The sequence below is a fragment of the Amblyraja radiata genome, chromosome 6 (genome assembly GCF_010909765.2).
Source record: "Amblyraja radiata isolate CabotCenter1 chromosome 6, sAmbRad1.1.pri, whole genome shotgun sequence".
In the NCBI taxonomy this organism is placed as follows: domain Eukaryota; kingdom Metazoa; phylum Chordata; class Chondrichthyes; order Rajiformes; family Rajidae; genus Amblyraja; species Amblyraja radiata.
Window position 1 is genome coordinate 103,808,907 of NC_045961.1, and position 25,850 is coordinate 103,834,756.

Below are 25,850 nucleotides of genomic sequence, written 5' to 3' on the forward strand. Positions count from 1 at the left end.
TTTCTCCGGGTGCTCCGGTTTCCGCCCACGCTCCGAAGACGCGCAGGTTTGTAGGCTGGTTGTCCTAGTGTGTGTAGGATAGTGCTAGTGTACAGGGATCGCTGGTCTGCATGGACTCGGTGGGACGAAGGGCCTGTTTCCACGCTGTATCTCTAAACTAAAGATTTCACCATGTGCATCATGAGATCGTAAGTGATAAGAGCAGAATTAGGCCATTCGGCCCATCAAGTCCACCCCGCCATTCAATCATGGCTGATCTATATCACCATCCTAACCCCATTCTCCTGCCTTCTCCCCATAACCTCTGACAGTGCTGCTGTCTCAGTTCTCTGGGGACCAGAGTTCGATCCTGCCTTGGGGTGCTGTCTGTGTGGAGTTTAACTGTCCCTTTTACAAGAATGATCCCAGGAATGAGTAGGTGAAGATATGATCCATTGTGAGAGGTACGGACAGGGGTTTCTGCGGCAACAGACGGGATGCGAGGATGGTGTGCTGCCTTCCTGGTGCCAGGATCCAGGATGTCACGGACAGAGTGCAGAAAATCCTCAAGGGCGAAGGTGAACATCCGGAAGTGGTAGTGCATGTCGGCACAAACGATGTCGGAAAGAAGGGGATGAATATTCTGCAGCGTGACTTTAGAGAGCTCGGAAAAATGCTGAAAAGCAGGACCTCCAGGGTTGTTATCTCCGGTTTGCTTCCAGTTCCTCGTGCTGGCGAGAGCAGGAACAGGGAGATACGGGACCTGAACGTGTGGCTGAGGAACTGGTGCACGGGGCAGGGATTTAGATTCTTAGATCACTGGGATCTGTTTTGGGGTAAGGGGGAACTGTACAAAAGGGACGAATTGCATCTTAACAGGTGTGGGACCAGCATTCTGGCAGGCAGGTTTGCCACTGCTACACGGGTGGTTTTAAACTGAATAAGGGGGGGTGGGGTGTCGAATGGGATAGTGGAGGATGGAGTTAAAGGGAAAGGGTTTCTTAAATGTGTGAGCATAGAGACAGAGGGGTGTAAAATGAGGGTAGAAGCAATAGGTAGCAAGGTGAAAAGTAAAAGTGGCAGGCCGGAAAATCCAGGGCAAAAATCAAAAAGGGCCACTTTTCAACAAAATTGTATAAGGGGTAAGAGTGTTGTAAAAACAAGCCTGAAGGCTTTGTGTCTCAATGCAAGGAGCATTCGTAATAAGGTGGATGAGTTGAATGTGCAGATAGCTATTAATGATTATGATATAGTTGGGATCACAGAGACATGGCTCCAGGGTGACCAAGGCTGGGAGCTGAACATCCAGGGATATTCAATATTCAGGAGGGATAGAGAGAAAGGAAAAGGAGGTGGGGTAGCGTTGCTGGTTAGAGAGGAGATTAACGCAATGGAAAGGAAGGACATTAGTTTGGAGGATGTGGAATCGGTATGGGTAGAGCTGCGAAACACTAAGGGGCAGAAAACGCTGGTGGGTGTTGTGTACAGGCCACCTAACAGTAGTAGTGAAGTTGGAGATGGTATCAAACAGGAAATTAGAAATGCGTGCGACAAAGGCAAAACAGTTATAATGGGTGACTTCAATCTACATATAGATTGGGTGAATCAAATTGGCTGGGGTGCTGAGGAAGAGGATTTCTTGGAATGTATGCGGGATAGTTATCTAAATCAACATGAAGAGGAACCAACGAGAGAGCAGGCTATTTTAGACTGGGTATTGAGTAATGAGGAAGGGTTAGTTAGCAGTCTTGTTGTACGTGCCCCCTTGGGCAAGAGTGACCATAATATGGTTGAGTTCTTCATTAGGATGGAGAGTGACATTGTTAATTCAGAAACAATGGTTCTGAACTTAAAGAAAGGTAACTTTGAGGGTATGAGACGTGAATTGGCCAAGATTGACTGGCAATTAATTCTAAAAGGGTTGACGGTGGATATGCAATGGAAGACATTTAAAGACTGCATGGATGAACTACAAAAATTGTCATCCCAGTTTGGCAAAGAATAAATCAGGGAAGGTAGTACATCCGTGGATAACAAGGGAAATCAGGGATAGTATCAAAGCGAAGGATGATGCGTACAAATTAGCCAGAAAAAGCAGCATACCGGAGGACTGGGAGAAATTCAGAGACCAGCAGAGGAGGACAAAGGGCTTAATTAGGAAAGGAAAAATAGATTATGAAAGAAAACTGGCAGGGAACATAAAAACCGACTGCAAAAGTTTTTATAGATATGTGAAAAGAAAGAGATTAGTTAAACAAATGTAGGTCCCTTGCAGTCAGAAACAGGTGAGTTGATCATGGGGAACAAGGATATGGCGGACCAATTGAATAACTACTTTGGTTCCGTCTTCACTAAGGAAGACATAAATAATCTGCCGGAAATAGCAGGGGACCGCGGGTCAAAGGAGTTGGAGGAATTGAGTGAAATCCAGGTTAGCCGGGAAGTGGTGTTGGGTAAATTGAATGGATTAAAGGCCGATAAATCCCCAGGGCCAGATAGGCTGCATCCCAGAGTACTTAAGGAAGTAACTCCAGAAATAGTGGATGCATTAGTAATAATCTTTCAAAACTCTTTAGATTCTGGAGTAGTTCCTGAGGATTGGCGGGTAGCAAACGTAACCCCACTTTTTAAGAAGGGAGGGAGAGAGAAAACGGGGAATTACAGACCAGTTAGTCTAACATCGGTAGTGGGGAAACTACTAGAGTCAGTTATTAAAGATGGGATAGCAGCACATTTGGAAAGTGGTGAAATCATTGGACAAAGTCAGCATGGATTTACAAAAGGTAAATCATGTCTGACGAATCTTATAGAATTTTTCGAGGATGTAACTAGTAGCGTGGATAGGGGAGAACCAGTGGATGTGGTGTATCTGGACTTCCAGAAGGCTTTCGACAAGGTCCCACATAAGAGATTAGTATACAAACTTAAACCACACGGCATTGGGGGTTCAGTATTGATGTGGATAGAGAACTGGCTGGCAAACAGGAAGCAAAGAGTAGGAGTAAACGGGTCCTTTTCACAATGGCAGGCAGTGACTAGTGGGGTACCGCAAGGCTCAGTGCTGGGACCCCAGCTATTTACAATATATTAATGATCTGGATGAGGGAATTGAAGGCAATATCTCCAAGTTTGCGGATGACACTAAGCTGGGGGGCAGTGTTAGCTGTGAGGAGGATGCTAGCAGACTGCAAGGTGACTTGGATAGGCTGGGTGAGTGGGCAAATGTTTGGCAGATGCAGTATAATGTGGATAAATGTGAGGTTATCCATTTTGGTGGCAAAAACAGGAAAGCAGACTATTATCTAAATGGTGGCCGACTAGGAAAAGGGGAGATGCAGCGAGACCTGGGTGTCATGGTACACCAGTCATTGAAAGTAGGCATGCAGGTGCAGCAGGCAGTGAAGAAAGCGAATGGTGTGTTAGCTTTCATAGCAAATGGATTTGAGTATAGGAGCAGGGAGGTTCTACTGCAGTTGTACAGGGTCTTGGTGAGACCACACCTGGAGTATTGCGTACAGTTTTGGTCTCCAAATCTGAGGAAGGACATTATTGCCATAGAGGGAGTGCAGAGAAGGTTCACCAGACTGATTCCTGGGATGTCAGGACTGTCTTATGAAGAAAGACTGGATAGACTTGGTTTATACTCTCTAGAATTTAGGAGATTGAGAGGGGATCTTATAGAAACTTATAACATTCTTAAGGGGTTGGACAGGCTAGATGCAGGAAGATTGCTCCCGATGTTGGGGAAGTCCAGGACAAGGGGTCACAGCTTAAGGATAAGGGGGAAATCCTTTAAAACCGAGATGAGAAAAACTTTTTTCACACAGAGAGTGGTGAATCTCTGGAACTCTCTGCCACAGAGGGTAGTCGAGGCCAGTTCATTGGCTATATTTAAGAGGGAGTTAGATGTGGCCCTTGTGGCTAAAGGGATCAGAGGGTATGGAGAGAAGGCAGGTACGGGATACTGAGTTGGATGATCAGCCATGATCATATTGAATGGTGGTGCGGGCTCGAAGGGCCGAATGGCCTACTCCTGCACCTAATTTAAAATAAGAAATAAATAAATAAATGATGAGCGTTTGTCGGCACTGGGCCTGTACTCGCTGGAGTTTAGAAGGATGAGGGGTGACCTCTACTGAAACATACAGAATAGTAAAAGGCTTGGATAGAGTGGATGTGGAGAGGATGTTTCCACTAGTGGGAGAGTCTAGGACTAGAGGTCACAGCCTCAGAATTAAAGGACGTTCTTTTAGGAAGGAGATGAGAAGAATATGTTTAGTCAGAGGGTGGTGAATCTGTGGAATTCTTTGCCACAGAAGGCTGTGGAGGCCACGTCAGTGGATATTTTTAAGGCAGAGATGGATAGATTCTTGATTGAATGGCGGAGTAGACTTTATGGGCTGAATGGCCTAAATTCAACTCCCATCAATTATGACCTTTGGCCTAACTTCCTTCTGAACCTTTCCCAATCCTGCCTCCCGATGTCCCACCCGGATCTGAACCAATTTTCTCTTCTCCCATCCCCTCTCGCCCGCGACCCTTTGCAGTTTAGTTTAGTTTAGTTTACTATTGCCACTTGTACAGTGAAAAGCTTTTTGTTGCGTGCTATCCTGGTCAGCTAAAAGTCTATACATGATTACAATCGAGCCATCCACGGTGCACAACAGACAATAGACAATAGGTGCAGGAGTAGGCCATTCGGCCCTTCGAGCCAGCACCGCCATTCAATGTGATCATGGCTGACCATCCACAATCAGTACCCCGTTCCTGCCTTCTCCACATATCCCCTGACTCCGCTTTTTTTAAGAGCCCTATCTAGCTCTCTCTTGAAAGTATCCAGAGAACCGGCCTCCACTGCCCTCTGAGGCAGAGAATTCCACAGACTCACCACTCTCTGTGAGAAAAAGTGTTTCCTCGTCTCCGTTCTAAATGGCTTACTCCTTATTCTTAAACTGTGGCCCCTGGTTCTGGATACAGATGCAGGGAATAACATTTAGTGCAAGATAAAGCCCGATTGAGGATAGGACGAAGGTTTCCAATGAGGTGGATGGGAGAGACACAAAAAGCTGGAGTAACACAGCGAGACAGGCAGCATCTTTGGAGAGAAGGAATGGGTGACGTTTCGGGTCGGGACCCTTCTTCAGACTGGAGTTAGATGGGGGGGTCAGAACCGGTCTCTAGTGGGTGATTGGATGGTCCAGTTGTCTGTTAACAACCGGGAAGAAACTGTGCCGGAGTTTGAGTTTGAGTTGAGTTTATGGTCACGTGTACCGAGATACAGAGCGTCTACCAAATCTTCTACTCCCAGCTTAAAGAAGGCAAACATCAAAGAGGCGGACAAACGAAGATTCAAAGATGCCTTAAAAGCCAGCATGAAGAAATGTGCAATCCACATTGATAATTGGCAAACCAATGCCAAGGACAGGAAACTCTGGCGAACCATCATCCAAGAGGAACAGCGACCTTCGAAGCCAAGAGATGCGCAGAATTAGAAGAAAAGAGGGGGAAACGGAGAGAGACGGCAACAAACCAAGCCCGATCTGCCGTCTGGAATTACCTGTCCTGAATGTCGAAGAACTTTCAAAGCCAGGATTGGACTCATAATCCAGCTGAGAATACCGTAAAGACAACAGGAGGCCGACCATCATCTCGTCCTCGAGGGATCGCCACGATGGCGACTTTTGTCGTGTGCTATCCAGTCAGTGGAATGACAATACATCATGAAAGTCGAGCTGTCCACAGTGTGTACAGATGCATGAATCTGGAATACCCTGAATCTGGAGGTATGCGTTTTCACACTTGTGCACCAACATTACTTCCTCTGGCTTCACAACTTCTATCCTTATCTCACGCTTTTTGTCTCTTCATCTCTCGCCTTTGTCCAAGCATCTGTCTATCGAACCCCCCCCCACCTCACTCACCTGTATCCACCTATCACTCGCCAGGCTTTTTCCGCCCATTCTCTCTTCCAGCTTTCTCCCCCCCCCCCCCCCCCCCCCTCACCCTCTCGTTACAATCAGTTTACAAGACGACGCCCAACTAGAGTGGCCAACTTTCTCACTCCCAAATAACGGACAAAAGGTCAAAATACGGGACAAATTCCCGACGGCAATTCATTGACCGACTGGGCCGTGTCTGGGTGAATGATGAGTTGGCCCCGGGTGCTGGACTGTACACAAAGCCCAGCCGGCGGGCCAGCTGAGGAGTTTTGGCCCGGGCCGCGCGACGTCGCGCGCAAAGTCCGGCGCCCCGTCCAACTCGTGAACCGATGATCGGCCGTGAGAAGGAGGGGTGGTGGTGGTGTCGGCGGTAAGCGAAGGTACGAAGGTCGGACAGCTGGCCGGGCTGCCGACCAACGGGGCCACGGGCGAGACACTGCTGCTGCTGCTGCTGCTGCACTCCATGGGCTGCACTACGTCGGGACGGGTGAGGCGGGGCCGGACGCGGCGCTCCGACCCGACAGTCCCCTCGACCCGAGTAGTAGCGGTCAAATACGGGACAAGGGCGGTCCCGTACGGGACAAACCAATTTAGCCCAATATACGGGATGTCCCAGCTAATACGGGACAGTTGGCAACACTAGGCCCAACCCTGGCGACCATTTTGCGTGCTGGCCACAGAAGCAGATCTACAGTCACATATGACAATCGCTCCACACTCTACAATCTCTACTTCTGCAGCAACATTCCTTACTCTAACTATGATCTTCTCGGCTTTGCACCAAACGTTATTCCCTTGCCCTGTATCTATACGCTGTAAATAGCTCGATTGTTTTGTCTTTCTGATGACTGGTTAGCACCCAACAAAACTTTTCACTGTAGCTCAGTACACGTGACAATGACCTAAATTGAAACTGAAGAAGGGTCCCGACCAAAAACGTCACCTATCCATGTTCTCCAGAGATGCTGCCTGACCCGCTGAGTTACTCCAGCACTCTGTGAAACGTCACCTATCCATGTTCTCCACAGATGCTGCCTGACCCGCTGAGTTACTCCAGCACTCTGTGAAACGTCACCTATCCATGTTCTCCACAGATGCTGCCTGACCCGCTGAGTTACTCCAGCACTCTGTGAAATGTCACCTATCCATGTTCTCCACAGATGCTGCCTGACCCGCTGAGTTACTCCAGCACTCTGTGTTTTTTTTTCTCAAACCCTGCTACGTTCTGGCCCCTAGCTGTTTTCAGCGAATTACCCAAGTGTTAATCCTAGGGTGGTGAACCTGCGGGATTCATTTCCACAGAAGGCTGTGGATGCCAAGTAATGGATACATTGATACATATAGGTGCAGGAGTAGGCCATTCGGCCCTTTGAGCCAGCACTGCCATTCAATGTGATCATGGCTGATCATCCACAATCAGTACCCCGTTCCTGCCTTCTCCCCACATCCCCTGACTCCGCTATCTTTAAGAGCCCTATCTAATGGTCCACTTAGGCGATTTGTCTATTGTCTATGGTCTATTGTCTATTATGAAGGAGCACTGGCTCACCAGCTGAGGGAAGATGGCATGGGGTAAGGAGGACTCTGTAACTAGACTAAACTGTCTCTCCCTCCCTGCTGCTGCCTCCGACCTGAAACCAACCTAATTAAATTCCTGTCTGCAGCTCGTGCCATGAATCCATAATTCTATATATAGATTACCCTGGGCTCTCAATTACAATCTGGTCTGCAACTCGCTCCTGAGACTCCGGCAATCCATCGCTAGACCATGTGAACCATGAGAAGGTTCGAGGTGGTGCAGCGGGAACGTTGCTGCCTTACAGCGCCAGAGAACCGCGTTCGATCACGAGCACGGGTGTTGTTTGACAATAGACAATAGACAATAGGTGCAGGAGTAGGCCATTCGACCCTTCGTGCCAGCACAGCCATTCAATGTGATCATAGCTTCTTGTGTATGGCGTGCACAGCCTAAAGTTGTAGGACAACTTGTTCTATTTGATCTTATTTGATTGTGCACGCCGGGTTGATTGCATTCGTTGAAACAGGGTGGACCACGTGAAGGTTGCAATCTCCCACCCCGTGATAATGGCTGATCATCCACAATCAGTACCCCGTTCCTGCCTTCTCCCCATATCCCCTGACTCCACTGTTTAAGAGCCCTATCTAGTTCTCTCTTGAAAGCATCCCGAGAACCGGCCTCCACCGCCCTCTGAGGCAGAGAATTCCACAGACTCACAACTCTCTCTGTGAAGAAGTGTTTCCTCGTCTCCGTTCTAAATGGCTTACTCCTTATTCTTAAACTGTGGCCCCTGGTTCTGGACTCCCCCAACATCGGGAACATGTTTCCTGCCTCTAGCGTGTCCAAACCCTTAATAATCTTATATGTTTCAATAAGATATCCTCTCATCCTTCTAAACTCCAAAGTATACAAGCCCAGCAGCTCCATTCTCTCAGCATATGACAGTCCCGCCATCCCGGGAATTAACCTTGTGAACCTACGCTGCACTCCCTCAATAGCAAGAATGTCCTTCCTCAAATTAAGGGACCAAAACTGCACACAATACTCCAGGTGTGGTCTCACTAGGGCCCGTTCTCTCCGTGACCGCGTGGGTTTTCTCCGGTTGCTCCAGTTTCCTCCAACACTCCAAAGGTCTATAGGTTTTGTAGGTAAATTGGTGCATCGGTAAAAATTATAATTTGTCCCTAGTGTGTTGGCTAGTGCTAGTGTGCGGGGAGATCGCTGGTCTGCACGGAATCGGTGGGCCGAAGGGCCTGTTTCCACTCTGTATCTTTAAACTGAAAATGTGCATGGTGGATAGCTGAGGGGAATTTTAAGGAGGAAAGAGTAAAACGGAGACATGAGCAACTGCAGATGCTGGGAGCATGAGGAATTCAGCGGGTTGGGCAGCACGGGTTTAGGAACAACTCCATCCTAGACCACAAGAGCCCAACACAACCAACTCCCTTCCGTTGCTGCCTTTCAGCGCCAGAGAACCATCTACACTTCACGCTGCCTCGGCAAGGCCAGCAGTATAGCCAAGGACCAGTCTCACTCTCTCTTCTCCCCTCTCTAAACAACCAGGGGCCACAGTTTAAGAATAAGGGGTAAGCCATTTAGAACGGAGACGAGGAAACACTTTTTCTCACAGAGAGTGGTGAGTCTGTGGAATTCTCCGCCTCAGAGGGCGGTGGAGGCCGGTTCTCTGGATACTTTCAAGAGAGAGCTGGATAGGGCTCTTAAAGATAGCGGAGTCAGGGGATATGGGGAGAAGGCAGGAACGGGGTACTGATTGGGGATGATCAGCCATGATCACATTGAATGGCGGTGCTGGCTCGACGGGCCGAATGGCCTACTCCTGCACCTATTGTCTATTGTCTATTGTCCATTGTCTCTCCCATCAGGAAAGAGGTACAGAAGAGTGAAAACACACACCTCCAGATTCAGGGAGTTTCTTCCCGGCTGTTATCAGGCAACAGAACCGCCCAGTCACCAACTAGGGAGCTGTCCTGAGCTCCAACCTCTACCCCATTGGAGATACAAGACTGCCTATAATTGGAGTTTACTGGACTTTATCTTGCACAGTGTTATATTCCCATTTATCCTGTATCTGTGCACTGCAGACGGCTTGATTATACTCGCCTGTTTGTTTTGCTGACTGGATCGCACGCGAAACTGAACTGAAACTAAGTGTGGTATTTTGCAGGAAGTGGCAAACCAAAATAAACCTCTGGTGAGGGAATGGACAGGCGACAATAGACAACAGGTGCAGGAGTAGGCCATTTGGCCCTTCGAGCCAGCACCACCATTCAATGTGATCATGGCTGATCATCCACAATCAGACTTCTGACCGACATACACTACAAACCAACTGACACACATGGCTATCTGGACTACACATCTCCCCACCCTGCCCCCTGTAAAGACTCCATCCCCTACTCCCAATTCCTCCGCTTACGCCGCATCTGCTCCCAGGATGAGACGTTCTACACCAGGGCATCGGAAATGTCCTCGTTCTTCAGGGAACGGGGATTCCCCTCCGCCACCATAGATGAGGCTCGCACCAGGGTCTCATCCATACCCCGCAACGCTGCTCTCTCTCCCCATCCCCGCACTCGCAACAAGGACAGAGTCCCCCTAGTCCTCACCTTTCACCCCACCAGCCGGCAAATACAACAAATAATCCTCCGCCTTTTCTGCCACCTCCAACGTGACCCCACCACTCGCCACATCTTCCCATCTCCCCCCATGTCTGCCTTCCGCAAAGACCGCTCCCTCCGCAACTCCCTCGTCAATTCTTCCCTTCCCTCCCGCACCACCCCCTCCCCGGGCACTTTCCGTTGCAACTGCAAGAAATGCAACACCTGTCCCTTCACCTCCCCCCTCGACTCCATTCAAGGACCCAAGCAGTCGTTCCAGGTGCGACATAGGTTCATCTGTATCTCCTCCAACCTCATCTACTGCATCCGCTGCTCTAGATGTCAGCTGATTTACATCGGGGAGACCAAGCGTAGGTTGGGCGATCGTTTCGCCGAACACCTCCGCTCAGTCCGCAATAACCTACCTGAACTCCCGGTGGCTCAGCACTTCAACTCCCCCTCCCATTCCCAATCCGACCTCTCTGTCCTGGGTCTCCTCCATTGCCAGAGTGAGCAACACCGGAAATTGGAGGAACAGCACCTCATATTCCGCCTGGGTTGCTTGCGTCCGGTTGGCATGAACATTGAATTCTCCCAATTTTGCTAGCCCTTGCTGTCTCCTCCCCTTCCTTAACCCTCGAGCTGTCTCCTCCCATCCCCCCGCCCTCGGGCTCCTCCTCCTCCCTTTTTCTTTCCTTCTCCCCCCCACCCCCCATCAGTCTGAAGAGGGGTTTCGGCCCGAAACGTCGCCTATTTCCTTCGCTCCACAGATGCTGCTGCACCCGCTGAGTTTCTCCAGCATTTTTGTGTACCTTCGATCTTCCAGCATCTGCAGTTCCTTCTTGAACATCCACAATCAGTACCCAGTTCCTGCCTTCTCCCCATATCCCCTGACTCCGCTATCTTGGAGAGCCCTATCTAGCTCTCTCTTGAAAGTATCCAGAGAATCCAAGATGGAGACCGGGGATAGGTGACGTTTGGAAGCTGATACCACATATCTAAGTGTTCGGCAGAGGAACGACAGGTGATGGAGTGAGTGCGGGGATTGGTTGAGAAGGTAATCTCTTGAGGAGTTTGTCAGTGGCATAGAATCAGGAGATGTAGTCAGTATGGATAGAACTGATGAATTGTAAGGGGAAAACAACCCTAATGGGAGTTATCTGCAGGTCCCCAAACAGTAGCCTGGATATAGGGTGCAAGTTGTATCAAGAGTTAAAATTGGCATGTAGCAAAGGTAATGCTACAGTTGTTATGGGAGATTTCAACATGCAGGTAGACTGGGAAAATCAGGTTGGTACTGGACCCCAAGAAAGGGAGTTTGTGGAGTGCCTCCGTGATGGATCCTTAGAGCAGCTTGTACTGGAGCCTACCAGGGAGAAGGCAATTCTGGATTTAGTGTTGTGTAATGAACCGGATTTGATAAGGGACCTTGAGGTTAAGGAGCCATTAGGATGTAGTGACCATAATATGATAAGTTTTAATCTGCAATTTGAGAGGAAGAAGGGTAAATCAGAAGTGTCTGTACTACAGTTAAATAAAGGTGACTATGGAGCTGTGAGGGAGGAGCTGGCCAAAGTTGACTGGAAAGAGACCCAAGCATGGATGACAGTGGAACAACAATGGCAGGTATTTCTGGGAATAATCCAGAAGGTGCAGGATCAGTTCATTTCCAAAGAGGAAGGAAGATTCTATAGACTCGGGATCAGTCCCTGTGGATTGGAGGGTAGCTAATGTTATCCCACTTTTTAAGAAAGGCGCGAGAGAGAAAACGGGGAATTATAGACCAGTTAGCCTGACATCGGTGGTGGGGAAGATGCCGGAGTCAATTCCACAGATTCACCACTCTCTGTGTAAAAAATGATTTCCTCATCTCGGTCCTAAAAGTCTTCCCTCTTATTCTTAAACTGTGACCCCTTGTTCTGGACTTCCCCAACATCGGGAATAATCTTCCTGCATCTAGCCTGTCCAACCCCTTAAGAATTTTGTAAGCTTCTATAAGATCCCCCCTCAGTCTTCTGAATTCCAACATGTACAAGCCGAGTCTATCCAGTCTTTCTTCATATGAAAGTCCTGCCATCCCAGGAATCAGTCTGGTGAACCTTCTCTGTAATGATTTAGATGAAGGGATTAAAAGTAACATGAGCAAATTTGCAGATGACACAAAGCTGGGTGGCAGTGAACTGTGAGGAGGATGCTATGAAATTTCAGGGTGACTTGGACAGGTTGGGGGAGTGGGCAGATGCATGGCAGATGAAGTTTAATGCGGATAAATGTGAGGTTATCCACTTTGGTGGCAAGAACAGGAAGGCAGATTATTATCTGAATGGTGCAATGTTAGGAAAAGGGGAGTACAACAGGATCTGGGGGTCCTTGTACATCAGCCTATGAAAGTAAGCATGCAGGTACAGAAGGCAGTGAAGAAAGCGAATGGCATGTTGGCCTTTATAACAAGAGGAGTTGAGTGTAGGAGCAAAGAGGTCCTTCTGCAGTTGTACAGGGCCCTAGTGAGACCACACCTGGAGTATTGTGTGCAGTTTTGGTTTCCACATTTGAGGAAGGCCATTCTTGCTATTGAGGGAGTGCAATGTAGGTTCACGAGGTTAATTCCCAGGATGGCGGGACTATCATATGCGGAGAGAATGGAGCGGCTGGGCTTGTATACACTGGAATTTAGAAGGATGAGAGGGCATCTCATTGAAACACATAAGATTATTAATGGTTTGGACACGCAGGAAACATGTTCCCGATGTTGGGGGAGTCCAGAACCAGGGGCCACAGTTTAAGAATAAGGGGTAGACCATTTAGAACGGAGATGTGGAAACATTTTTTCTCACAGAGAGTTGTGAGTCTGTGGAATTCACTGCCTCAGAGGGCAGTGGAGGCCGGTTCTCTGGATACTTTCAAGAGAGAGCTAGATAGGGGTCTTAAAGATAGCGGAGTCAGGGGATATGGGGAGAAGGCAGGAACGGGGTACTGATTGGGGATGATCAGCCATGATCACATTGAATGGCGGTGCTGGCTCGAAGGGCCGAATGGCCTGCTCCTGCACCTATTGTCTATTATTAGCCTTTGCTTCCGCAAAATGTTCAGGATGTTTATCCTATTAAAGGTCAGATATAAAAGCAAGTTGGTTTTATTGTAAAGAATGTTGGCAGCGTTAACTTCCTTGGAAGCTGATACCAAACAGTAAAGTTGACGTTTCGAGGAAGTAAGATGTATATTTGCATGGACACCGTGTACTCTTACATTTCCTCCTTCGGGTAAGTTGATGTCATCCCTCGAAAATGTTTACTTTGCAAAACTCGTCACCAGAAAAATTCCCCCAGAGATTAGTGTTGGATTAAAAACACAAAGGGTGCACATGTATATAGCAGCAGCAGCAGCATCTCATTGCTGTTATCAGGCAACTGAACCATCCTACCACAACCAGAGAGCAGTCCTGAACTACTATCTACCTCTTTGGTGACCCTCGGATGCTATTCTGTACCCTGTGGACGGCTCGATTGTAATCATGTATTGTCTTTCTGCCGACTGGACAGAGCACAACAAAAGCTTTCCACTGCACCTTGGTACATGTGACGATAAACTAGCCTGCAACTGAAGTCAAACTAGTCCTTGCCCATCAGAGTTACCGCGCTATGTTTCCAGTTAGACAAAGCTTGGTGCATTTCCAAGCCTGGTGCACAAAGAAGAAAGTGGCATAGTCTTTTGAAGTAATATCAGGTGAATTTTTCATCATTTCCTGGCGTCTCGGGTTAATTTCAGCTTTGGTCATCAATTTTCTAACCATTGACGGAGATTTATAGATGAATGTAAGTCTGAATAGGACACAATGCTTCGTAGAATCATAGAGCCACACAGCACAGAATCAGGCCCCACGGCCCAACTTGCCCACACCGGCCAACATGTCCCATCTACACTAGTCCCACCTGCCTGCGCTTGGCCCATAATCCCTCTAAACCTGCCCTATCCATATACCTGTCTAACAGGTTCTGAAATGTTGCAATAGTCCCAGCCTCAACTCGTTCCAAATACCCACCACCCTTTGTGTGAAAAAGTTAACCGTCTGGTTCCTATTAAAGTCTTTCCCCCTTCACCTTAAACCCATGGGTTTTCCCCGAGATCTTCTGTTTCCTCCCACACTTCAAAGACGTACAGGTTTGTAGGTTAATTGGCTTGGTAAATGTAAAAATTGTCCCTAGTGGGTGTTGGTGTGCGGGGATCGCTGGTCGGCGCGGACCCGGTGGGCCGAAGGGCCTGTTTCCCTGCTGTATCTCTAAACTAAACTACTTTCTCTGGTTCTCAAGTCTGTGTAAAATACTTTGTGCATCTACCCAATCTACTCCTCACATGATATTACACACCTCAATAAGATCAACCCTCATCCTATGCTCCAAGGAATAGAAACATAGAAACATAGAAACATAGAAAATAGGTGCAGGAGTAGGCCATTCGGCCCTTCGAGCCTGCACCGCCATTCAATATGATCATGGCTGATCATCCAACTCAGTATCCCGTACCTGCCTTCTCTCCATACCCTCTGATCCCCCTAGCCACAAGGGCCACATCTAACTCCCTCTTAAATATAGCCAATGAACTGGCCTCAACTACATTCTGTGGCAGGGAGTTCCAGAGATTCACCACTCTCTGTGTGAAAAAAGTTCTTCTCATCTCGGTTTTAAAGGATTTCCCCCTTCTCCTTAAGCTGTGACCCCTTGTCCTGGACTTCCCCAACATCGGGAGCAATCTTCCTGCATCTAGCCTGTCCAACCCCTTAAGAATTTTGGAGATGGTATCAAACAGGAAATTAGAAATGCGTGCGACAAAGGCAAAACCGTTATAATGGGTGACTTCAATCTACATATAGATTGGTTGAATCAAATTTTATAGAGTCCCAGCCTGCTCAACCTCTCCCGAAAGCTCAGTGCCTCGAGTCCTGGTAACATTCTCGTAAATCTTCTCAGCACCCTTTCCCAGTGCTGGAGTACCTCAGTGGGTCGGGCAACATCTCTGGAGAACATGGATAGGTGACGTTCAGAGGCGGCACGGTGGCGCAGCGGTAGAGATGCTGCCTCACAGCGCCAGAGACCCGGGTTCAATCCTGACTACGGGTGCTGTCTGTACGGAGTTTGTACCTTCTCCCTGTGACTGGGTGGGATTTTTCTCCGGGTGCTCCGGTTTCCTCCCACACACCAAAGACGTGCGGGTTTGTAAGGTCTTTGGCTTTGGTGAAAATTGCAAATTGTCCCTAGTGTGTGTAGGATAGTGCTCGTGTGCAGGGATCTGTGGGTCAATTGGCTCCTGTATATCATCCCTGGGATATAGGATAGTGCTAGTGTATGGGGGGATCGCTGGTAGGCACGGACCCGGTGGGCCGAAGGGCCTGTTTCCGCCTTGTATATCTAAGCTAAACTAAACTAAACTACAGAAATAGTGTACGGGGTTACACTGGGCGACGGACTGGCTTGTGATGCGAATAGGGCTGTTGAGCCAAAACCAAAAAGGCCTAAGGCAGGCAACGCCATTGTAGTGGGAGACACCATTGTGAGAGGTACGGACAGGGGTTTCTGCGGCAACAGACGGGATGCGAGGATGGTGTGCTGCCTTCCTGGTGCCAGGATCCAGGATGTCACGGACAGAGTGCAGAAAATCCTCAAGGGCGAAGGTGAACAGCCGGAAGTGGTAGTGCATGTCGGCACAAACGATGTCGGAAAGAAGGGGATGAATATTCTGCAGCGTGACTTTAGAGAGCTCGGAAAAATGCTGAAAAGCAGGACCTCCAGGGTTGTTATCTCCGGTTTGCTTCCAGTTCCTCGTGCTGGTGAGAGCAGGAACAGGGAGATACAGGACCTGAACGTGTGGCTGAGGAACTGGTGCACGGGGCAGGGATTTAGATTCTTAGATCACTGGGATCTGTTTTGGGGTAAGGGGGAACTGTACAAAAGGGACGGATTGCATCTTAACAGGTGTGGGACCAGCATTCTGGCAGGCAGGTTTGCCACTGCTACACGGGTGGTTTTAAACTGAATAAGGGGGGTGGGGTGTCGAATGGGATAGTGGAGGATGGAGTTAAAGGGAAAGGGTTTCTTAAATGTGTGAGCGTAGAGACAGAGGGGTGTAAAATGAGGGTAGAAGCAATAGGTAGCAAAGGTGAAAAGTAAAAGTGGCAGGCAGACAAAACCAGGGCAAAAATCAAAAAGGGCCACTTTTCAACATAATTGTATAAGGGGTAAGAGTGTTGTAAGAACAAGCCTGAAGGCTTTGTGTCTCAATGCAAGGAGCATTCGTAATAAGGTGGATGAGTTGAATGTGCAGATAGCTATTAATGACTATGATATAGTTGGGATCACGGAGACATGGCTCCAGGGTGACCAAGGCTGGGAGCTGAACATCCAGGGATATTCAATATTCAGGAGGGATAGACAGAAAGGAAAAGGAGGTGGGGTAGCGTTGCTGGTTAGAGAGCAGATTAACGCAATGGAAAGGAAGGACATTAGTTTGGAGGATGTGGAATCGGTATGGGTAGAGCTGCGAAACACTAAGGGACAGAAAACGCTGGTGGGTGTTGTGTACAGGCCACCTAACAGTACTAGTGAAGTTGGAGATGGTATCAAACAGGAAATTAGAAATGCGTGCGACAAAGGCAAAACAGTTATAACGGGTGACTTCAATCTACATATAGATTGGGTGAATCAAATTGGCAGGGGTGCTGAGGAAGAGGATTTCTTGGAATGTATGCGGGATAGTTATCTAAATCAACATGTAGAGGAACCAACGAGAGAGCAGGCTATTTTAGACTGGGTATTGAGTAATGAGGAAGGGTTAGTTAGCAGTCTTGTTGTACGTGCCCCCTTGGGCAAGAGTGACCATAATATGGTTGAGTTCTTCATTAAGATGGAGAGTGACATTGTTAATTCAGAAACAATGGTTCTGAACTTAAAGAAAGGTAACTTTCAGGGTATGAGACGTGAATTGGCCAAGATTGACTGCCAATTAATTCTAAAAGGGTTGACGGTGGATATGCAATGGAAGACATTTAAAGACTGCATGGATGAACTACAAAAATTGTTCATCCCAGTTTGGCAAAAGAATAAATCAGGGAAGGTAGTACATCCGTGGATACAAGGGAAATCAGGGATAGTATCAAAGCGAAGGATGATGCGTACAAATTAGCCAGAAAAAGCAGCATACCGGAGGACTGGGAGAAATTCAGAGACCAGCAGAGGAGGACAAAGGTCTTAATTAGGAAAGGAAAAATAGATTATGAAAGAAAACTGGCAGGGAACATAAAAACTGACTGCAAAAGGTTTTATAGATATGTGAAAAGAAAGAGATTAGTTAAAACAAATGTAGGTCCCTTGCAGTCAGAAACAGGTGAGTTGATCATGGGGAACAAGGATATGGCGGACCAATTGAATAACTACTTTGGTTCCGTCTTCACTAAGGAAGACATAAATAATCTGCCGGAAATAGCAGGGGACCGCGGGTCAAAGGAGTTGGAGGATTTGAGTGAAATCCAGGTTAGCCGGGAAGTGGTGTTGGGTAAATTGAATGGATTAAAGGCCGATAAATCCCCAGGGCCAGATAGGCTGCATCCCAGAGTACTTAAGGAAGTAGCTCCAGAAATAGTGGATGCATTAGTAATAATCTTTCAAAACTCTTTAGATTCTGGAGTAGTTCCCGAGGATTGGCGGGTAGCAAACGTAACCCCACTTTTTAAGAAGGGAGGGAGAGAGAAAACGGGGAATTACAGACCAGTTAGTCTAACATCGGTAGTGGGGAAACTACTAGAGTCAGTTATTAAAGATGGGATAGCAGCACATTTGGAAAGTGGTGAAATCATTGGACAAAGTCAGCATGGATTTACAAAAGGTAAATCATGTCTGACGAATCTTATAGAATTTTTCGAGGATGTAACTAGTAGCGTGGATAGGGGAGAACCAGTGGATGTGGTGTATCTGGACTTCCAGAAGGCTTTCGACAAGGTCCCACATAAGAGATTAGTATACAAACTTAAAGCACACGGCATTGGGGGTTCAGTATTGATGTGGATAGAGAACTGGCTGGCAAACAGGAAGCAAAGAGTAGGAGTAAACGGGTCCTTTTCACAATGGCAGGCAGTGACTAGTGGGGTACCGCAAGGCTCAGTGCTGGGACCCCAGCTATTTACAATATATATTAATGATCTGGATGAGGGAATTGAAGGCAATATCTCCAAGTTTGCGGATGACACTAAGCTGGGGGGCAGTGTTAGCTGTGAGGAGGATGCTAGGAGACTGCAAGGTGACTTGGATAGGCTGGGTGAGTGGGCAAATGTTTGGCAGATGCAGTATAATGTGGATAAATGTGAGGTTATCCACTTTGGTGGCAAAAACAGGAAAGCAGACTATTATCTAAATGGTGGCCGACTAGGAAAAGGGGAGATGCAGCGAGACCTGGGTGTCATGGTACACCAGTCATTGAAAGTAGGCATGCAGGTGCAGCAGGCAGTGAAGAAAGCAAATGGTATGTTAGCTTTCATAGCAAAAGGATTTGAGTATAGGAGCAGGGAGGTTCTACTGCAGTTGTCCAGGGTCTTGGTGAGACCACACCTGGAGTATTGCGTACAGTTTTGGTCTCCAAATCTGAGGAAGGACATTATTTCCATAGAGGGAGTGCAGAGAAGGTTCACCAGACTGATTCCTGGGATGTCAGGACTGTCTTATGAAGAAAGACTGGATAGACTTGGTTTATACTCTCTAGAATTTAGGAGATTGAGAGGGGATCTTATAGAAACTTACAAAATTCTTAAGGGCTTGGACAGGCTAGATGCAGGAAGATTGCTCCCGATGTTGGGGAAGTCCAGGACAAGGGGTCACAGCTTAAGGATAAGGGGGAAATCCTTTAAAACCGAGATGAGAAGAATTTTTTTCACACAGAGAGTGGTGAATCTCTGGAACTCTCTGCCACAGAGGGTAGTCGAGGCCAGTTCATTGGCTATATTTAAGAGGGAGTTAGATGTGGCCCTTGTGGCTAGGGGGATCAGGGGGTATGGAGAGAAGGCAGGTACGGGATACTGAGTTGGATGATCAGCCATGATCATATTGAATGGCGGTGCAGGCTCGAAGGGCCGAATGGCCTACTCCTGCACCTAATTTCTATGTTTCTATGTGATCGCTGGTAGGCACGGACCCGGTGGGCCGAAGGGCCTGTTTCTGCATTGTATATCTAAACTAAACTAAACTAAACTACGGAACTAGTGTACGGGGTGATGGATCGCTGGTAGGCACGGACCCGGTGGGCCGAAGGGCCTGTTTCCCTGCTGTGTCTCTAAACTAAACTAAAACACATTCCCACTTGAGTATTTTGAGAATCATGTTGACAAGCTGTTGCTGTGATGCGCAGGTGTTTTTGACGTTATTTTATACCAGCCTTCTGCAGGCTGGGTTTGATTACAGAGCTGATGTATTTACCGTGAGATCAGAGGGATCTTTGCTTCCACCGCCAACAATCTATTTCTGATCCGCTCAACTCCCACCCTTGAACCTGCCGAGTGGATAGATTTGTGCTTGTGTGATGCTTCCTCAATGGGCCTCGACCCGAAACGTCACCCATTCCTTCTCTCCGGAGATGCTGCCTGTCCCACTGAGTTACTCCAGCATTTTGTGTCTACCTTCGATTTAAACCAGCATCTGCAGTTCTTTCCTACACATCTCCTCCTCAAAACGCTGCCAGGCTGCTGGGGTCATAGAGAGACATTTGAAATATGATCTTAGCTGCAAGACAGGAAGATGTTTGTTGCCAGGCAGATTTCTTTTAATAGCATCGGATTGTTTTTTTGCAAAGCCTATTTATTTTTATTTTTATTTAGTTTAGAGATTTAGTTTAGTTTCGAAATACAACATGTATACAGGCCCTTCGGCCCACCGGGTCAGCACCGCCCAGCGATCCTCACATATTAGACAATAGACAATAGACAATAGGTGCAGGAGGAGGCCATTCGGCCCTTTGAGCCAGCACCGCCATTCAATGTGATCATGGCTGATCATCCCCAATCAGTACCCCGTTCCTGCCTTCTCCCCACATCCCCTGACTCCGCTACCTCTACCCTACACACATACTAGGGACATTTACATTTTATATCTAGCCAATTAACCTATAAACCTGTACGTCTTTGGAGTGTGGGAGGAAACCGAAGATCTAGGAGAAAACCCACGCAGGTCACGGGGAGAACGTGCAAACTCCGTACAGACAGCACCCGTAGTCAGGATTGAACCCGGGTCTCTGGTGCTGTGAGGCAGCAATCCTACCGCTGCGCCACCATGCTGCCCGGAACGATGCAGCACGGCAACAGGCCCTTTGGCCCATCGAGTCCACGGCGAGCATTGTCACCCGTTCACAAACTAGTCTTGTAATCTCATCCACTCACTACAGTAGCGCAGCGGGTAGTGCTGCTGCCTGACAGAGCCAGAGACCTGGGTTCGATCCTGACCTCCGGTGCTGTCTGTATGGAGTCCGCATGTTGTCATACGTTCATAGGTGATAGGACCAGCATTAGGCCATTCGGCCCATCAAGTCGACTCCGCCATTCAATCTTTAATTGCCCCTCGTGCATCGGGAATGGATGAAACAGCCGGCACGATGGGGCAGCGGTAGAGTTGCTGCCTCAAAGCGCCAGGGACCAGGGTTCGATCCTGATCTCAGGTGCTGTCTGTGTGGAGTTTGCAAGTTCTCCCAATGATCCCGTGGGTTTCCTCTGGGTTCTCTGGTTTCCTCCCATATCCCAAAGACGCACAGATTGGTCAATTGTACAATTGGCCTCTCAAATTGTCCCCTGGTGTGTGGGAAGTGGATGTGAAAGTTGGCTAACATAGAACTAGTGTGAAGGGGTCACAGTCACTGAGTAATACAGTGTGGAAACAGGCCATTCAACCCAACTTGTCCACACCGGCCAACATGTCCCACCTACACTAGTCCCACCTGCCCACGTGTTGCCCATATCCCTCTAAACCTGTCCTATCAATGAACCTGTCTAAATGTATCTTAAACATTGCGATGGTCCCAGCCTCAACTACCCCTTCTGGCAGATCGTTACATACACCCACCACCCTCTGTGTGAAAAGGTTACTCCTCAGGTTCATATTAAATCTTCCCCCTCACCTTAAATATATGTCCATATAACCATATAACAATTACAGCACGGAAACAGGCCATCTCCGCCATTCTAGTCCGTGCCGAACACTTACTCTCACCTAGTCCCATCTACCTGCTCTCAGACCATAACCCTCCATTCCTTTCCCGTCCATATACCTATCCAATTTATTTTTAAATGATAAAATCGAACCTGCCTCCACCACTTCCACTGGAAGCTCATTCCACACAGCTACCACTCTCTGAGTAAAGAAGATCCCCCTCATGTTGCCCCTAAACTTCTGTCCCTTAATTCTCAAATCATGTCCTCTTGTTTGAATCTTCCCAACTCTCAATGGAAAAATCATGTCCTCTGGTGATCAGTGATCGGCGTGGACTAGTTGGGCCGAAGGGCCTGTTTGTATGTTGTATATTTAAACTAAACTAAACTGTAAGTGGAATAACCTAGAACTAGAGTGAATGGGAGTTTGGTGGATCGCATGGACTTGCTGGGCTGAATGGCCTGTTTCCGTGCTGTAACTTGAACAATCCCATCAATTCTTCTTTTCAACACAATATTTCTTCTAATTAGTTCAGTTTAGTTTATTGTCACGTGTACCGAGGTACAGAGAAAAGTTTTTGTTGTATGCTAACCAGTCAGCGGAAAGACAATACATGATTACAATCGATCCATTTACAGTGTACAGATACATGATATCTGTACAGGAGATTGAGAGGGGATCTTATAGAAACTTACAAAATTCTTAAGGGGTTGGACAGGCTAGATGCAGGAAGATTGCTCCCGATGTTGGGGAAGTCCAGGACAAGGGGTCACAGCTTAAGGATAAGGGGGAAGTATTTTAAAACCGAGATGAGAAGAACTTTTTCACACAGAGAGTGGTGAATCTGTGGAACTCCCTGCCACAGAAGGTAGTTGAGGCCAGTTCATTGGCTATATTTAAGAGGGAGTTAGATGTGGCCCTTGTGGCTAAAGGGATCAGGGGGTATGGAGAGAAGGCAGGTACAGGATACTGAGTTGGATGATCAGCCATGATCATATTGAATGGCGGTGCAGGCTCGAAGGGCCGAATGGCCTACTCCTGCACCTATTTTCTATGTTTCTATGTTTCTATGTTTCTATATAGGGGATAACATGAATAGTGTTTAGTGCAAGATAAAGCCAGTAAAGTCCGATCAAAGATAGCCCGAGGGTCACCAATGAGGTAGATAGTAGTTCAGCGCTGCTCTCTAGTTGTGGTAGGGTGATTCAGTTACCTGATAACAGCTGGGAAGAAACTGTCCCTGAATCTGGAGGTGTGCGGTTTCACACTTTTATACCTTTTGCCCGATGGGAGAGGGGAGAAGACGTGCGACTCATCCTTGATGATGCTGCTGGTCTTGCCGAGGCAGCGCGAGGTATAAATGGAGTCAATGAAAGGAAGGTAGTCAAAAATGCTGGAGAAACTCAGCGGGTGAGGCAGCATCTATGGAGCAAAGGAAATAGGTGACGTTTCGGGTCCAGACCCTTCTTCAGACTGATGGAGGTAAGATTCTTGATTAGTACAAGTGTCAGAGGTTATGGGGAGAAGGAAGGAGAACGGTGGTGGGAGGGAGAGAGAGATCAGCCATGATTGAAGGGCCGAATGGCCTAATTCTACTCCTATTCCTTATGACCTTAAAATGCTCTCTTATGGCGCATCTGTAGAAGTTGGTGAGAGTTGTTGGGGGACATGCCGAACTTCCTCAGCCTTGTATAGAAGTCGAGGCGTTGGTGGGCTTTCTTGGCCGTTGCTTCAGTATGGGTGGTTCGGTGATATCAAGTCAAGTCAGGTTTATTTGTCACATACACATACAAGATGTGCAGCGAAATGAAAGTGGCAATGCCTGTGAATTGTGCAAAATAACTACAGAACAGAACAGAATCAGTATTTACATAATAGAAAAACCCCAGCAATTTAAAAAAGACACAACAGAACAGTAAATGAGAACAGTAAAGGGCGTGTCCCACTTGTCCGCCATTTACGTGTAATTTACGCGACATCATTTATGCGTCACGATGCACGACGTTGTGACACGCACGTGATGCGCGCGTTGTGCGTGATGACATAGGCAGTGACGCGCGGCATCGCACGGTTTTGTGATGTACAAAACCTTCGCGCTCCATCTGCGTGAGGCGCAAATGATGGCCAAGTGGGACAGGCCCTTAAATAGTCCCCGGTGAGATAAGTGTTTACAGACCTGACGGTCTCATCCTCTCTGTTTTCACAGCGTGACAGTGGAGGCCTTTGACCAGCATTTGGCTAATGCACACATCTAGTTTACATTCTGGCTGTGTCTCATCGCGGTAATCTCTAACATCACCGGTAATGGTGGCTAGTTAATGACTCTGACTGAACATTTGTTAATCCCAAACTGATCTTTCCTGATTAGCATCAAATGCCTAGTTTTATATTTATGCTATTAGCCGACGATGACATTTCTGTCTGGGTCACTCCTTGGCAGACAGGTTAAACCTGCAAATTAATATTTCAATTAGCGAAAAAAGATTGCAATCCACTTAAGAACATATTTAGTAAGTGGCTTTTGTAGAAATCAATTGGATTCTTGCCCCGTATCCTTAATCAGTACACGTTCTACTGAGCATTGTGTTGTGTGTCAGAAGTTTGACTAGGCTACACGGGAAACAGCACTGGATTTGCAACAAGGATGTTTGTCCAATATATTCCTGTGCCCTGCCTGACTCCCACCCACTTTAGTCACACCCTCCAATAACCATATAACCATATAACCATATAACCATATAACCATATAACCATATAACAATTACAGCACGGAAACAGGCCATCTCGGCCCTTCTAGTCCGTGCCGAACACGTATTCTCCCCTAGTCCCATCTGCCTGCGCTCAGACCATAACCCTCCATTCCTTTCCCGTCCATATAACTATCCAATTTATTTTTAAATGATAAAATCGAACCTGCCTCCACCACTTCCACTGGAAGCTCATTCCACACAGCTACCACTCTCTGAGTAAAGAAGTTCCCCCTCATGTTACCCCTAAACTTCTGTCCCTTAATTTTCAAATCATCTTGTCAGCATCTGGACACCTTCCTTCTGAGGCTTTCGAAAGGTTTACCAGAATAATGGCTGGATACCCTCTCATCCTTCTAAACTCCAGAGTATACAAGCCCAGTCGCTCCATTCTATCAACATATGACAATCCCGCCATCCCGGGAATTAATAACGTTTCAGGTCGGGACAATTGGGATTAAGGGTCCTTATGTGTAGGAAGGAACTGCAGATGCTGGTCTAAACCGAAGATCGACCCAATGCTGGAGTAACTCAGCGGGACAGGCAGCATCTCTGGAGGGGAGGAATGGGTGAAGTTTTTGGGTCGAGACCCTTCTTCTCACTGCATCTGAAGGTCTTGAGTCAGAAGAAGGGGCTCGACCCGAAACGTCACCCATTCCTTCCATCCGGAGACGCTGCCTGTCCCGCTGAGTTACTCCAGCAATTTGTGTCTTTCTTAGGTGTAAACCAGCATCTGCAGTTCCTTCCTGCATATTTTACCGGAAAGGCATCGGGATTAGGAGTTATCAGCTACAAGGAGAGGTTGGACAGACTTGGACTGATTTCCCTAGAACACCAGACGTTGGATCATTCCATTCTCCAACATTGGACTAATAATCTTTTATGGGTGTTAGAGGTTATGGGGAGAGGGCAGGAGAATGGGATTAGGAAGGAGAGATAGATCAGCCATGATTGAATGGCATAGACTTGATGGGTCAATAGCCTAATTCTACGATCTCTTACGACCTTATGATCTATTGATCACTTAATTGATACTTTACTATCAGTCACTGCCTCAAAAAGGCTGGTAGTATCATCAAAGACCCACACCATCCTGGCCACACACTCATCTCCCTGCTACCTTCAGGTAGAAGGTACAGGAGCCTGAAGACTGCAACGACCAGGTTCAGGAATAGCTACTTCCCCACAGCCATCAGGCTATTAAACCTGGCTCGGACAAAACTCTGATTATTAATAACCCATTATCTGTTATTTGCAATTTATCAGTTTATTTATTCATGTGTGTATATATTTATATAATGGTATATGGACACACTGATCTGTTCTGTAGTCAATGCCTACTATATTCTGTTGTGCTGAAGCAAAGCAAGAATTTCATTGTCCTATCTGGGACACATGACAATAAACTCACGAACTTGAACTTGATATGTGACCTGTCACAGTGATTGTTTGTTTTGCCTACCATGCATAAAGGTATGTTATGTTGCCATGTATAGGCCACGTATATTGGATGTGGAGAGGATGTTTCCACTAGTGGGAGAGTCTAGGACTAGAGGTCACAGCCTCAGAATTAAAGGACGTTCTTTTGGGAAGGAGATGCAGAGAAATTTCTTTAGTCAGAGGGCGGTGAATCTGTGGAATTCTTTGCCACAGACGGCTGTGGAGGCCACGTCAGTGGATATTTTTAAGGCAGAGATAGATAGATTCTTGATTAGTGCGGTTGTCAGAGGTTATGGGGAGAAGGCAGGAGAATGGGGTTAGGAGGGAGAGATAGATCAGCCATGATTGAATGGCGAAGTAGACTCGATGGGCCGAATGAAGAATTAGTAGAGGGGCAGTGATGACAACAATAGTGAAGGCAATAACTTCAAAAACAT

At 47.4% G+C, this 25,850-nt stretch overlaps 1 protein-coding gene and 1 long non-coding RNA gene across 4 annotated transcripts in view; one reads left to right on the forward strand and one right to left on the reverse strand.

The window, feature by feature from the left end:
• The window catches only part of LOC116974665, a 12,793-nt gene extending 2,477 nt beyond the window's left edge, over positions 1-10,316 (reverse strand). The window contains exons 1-2 of the long non-coding RNA XR_004412411.1: positions 10,306-10,316; positions 9,797-9,800 (exon numbers count right to left, since the gene is read on the reverse strand). This is a non-coding gene — a long non-coding RNA (uncharacterized LOC116974665). The remainder of the gene's footprint in view (positions 1-9,796; positions 9,801-10,305) is intronic.
• gdpd4 (glycerophosphodiester phosphodiesterase domain containing 4) overlaps positions 1-25,850 on the forward strand; it is a 77,868-nt gene that overhangs the window by 6,079 nt on the left and 45,939 nt on the right. The gene's annotated exons all lie outside the window — the stretch shown is intronic.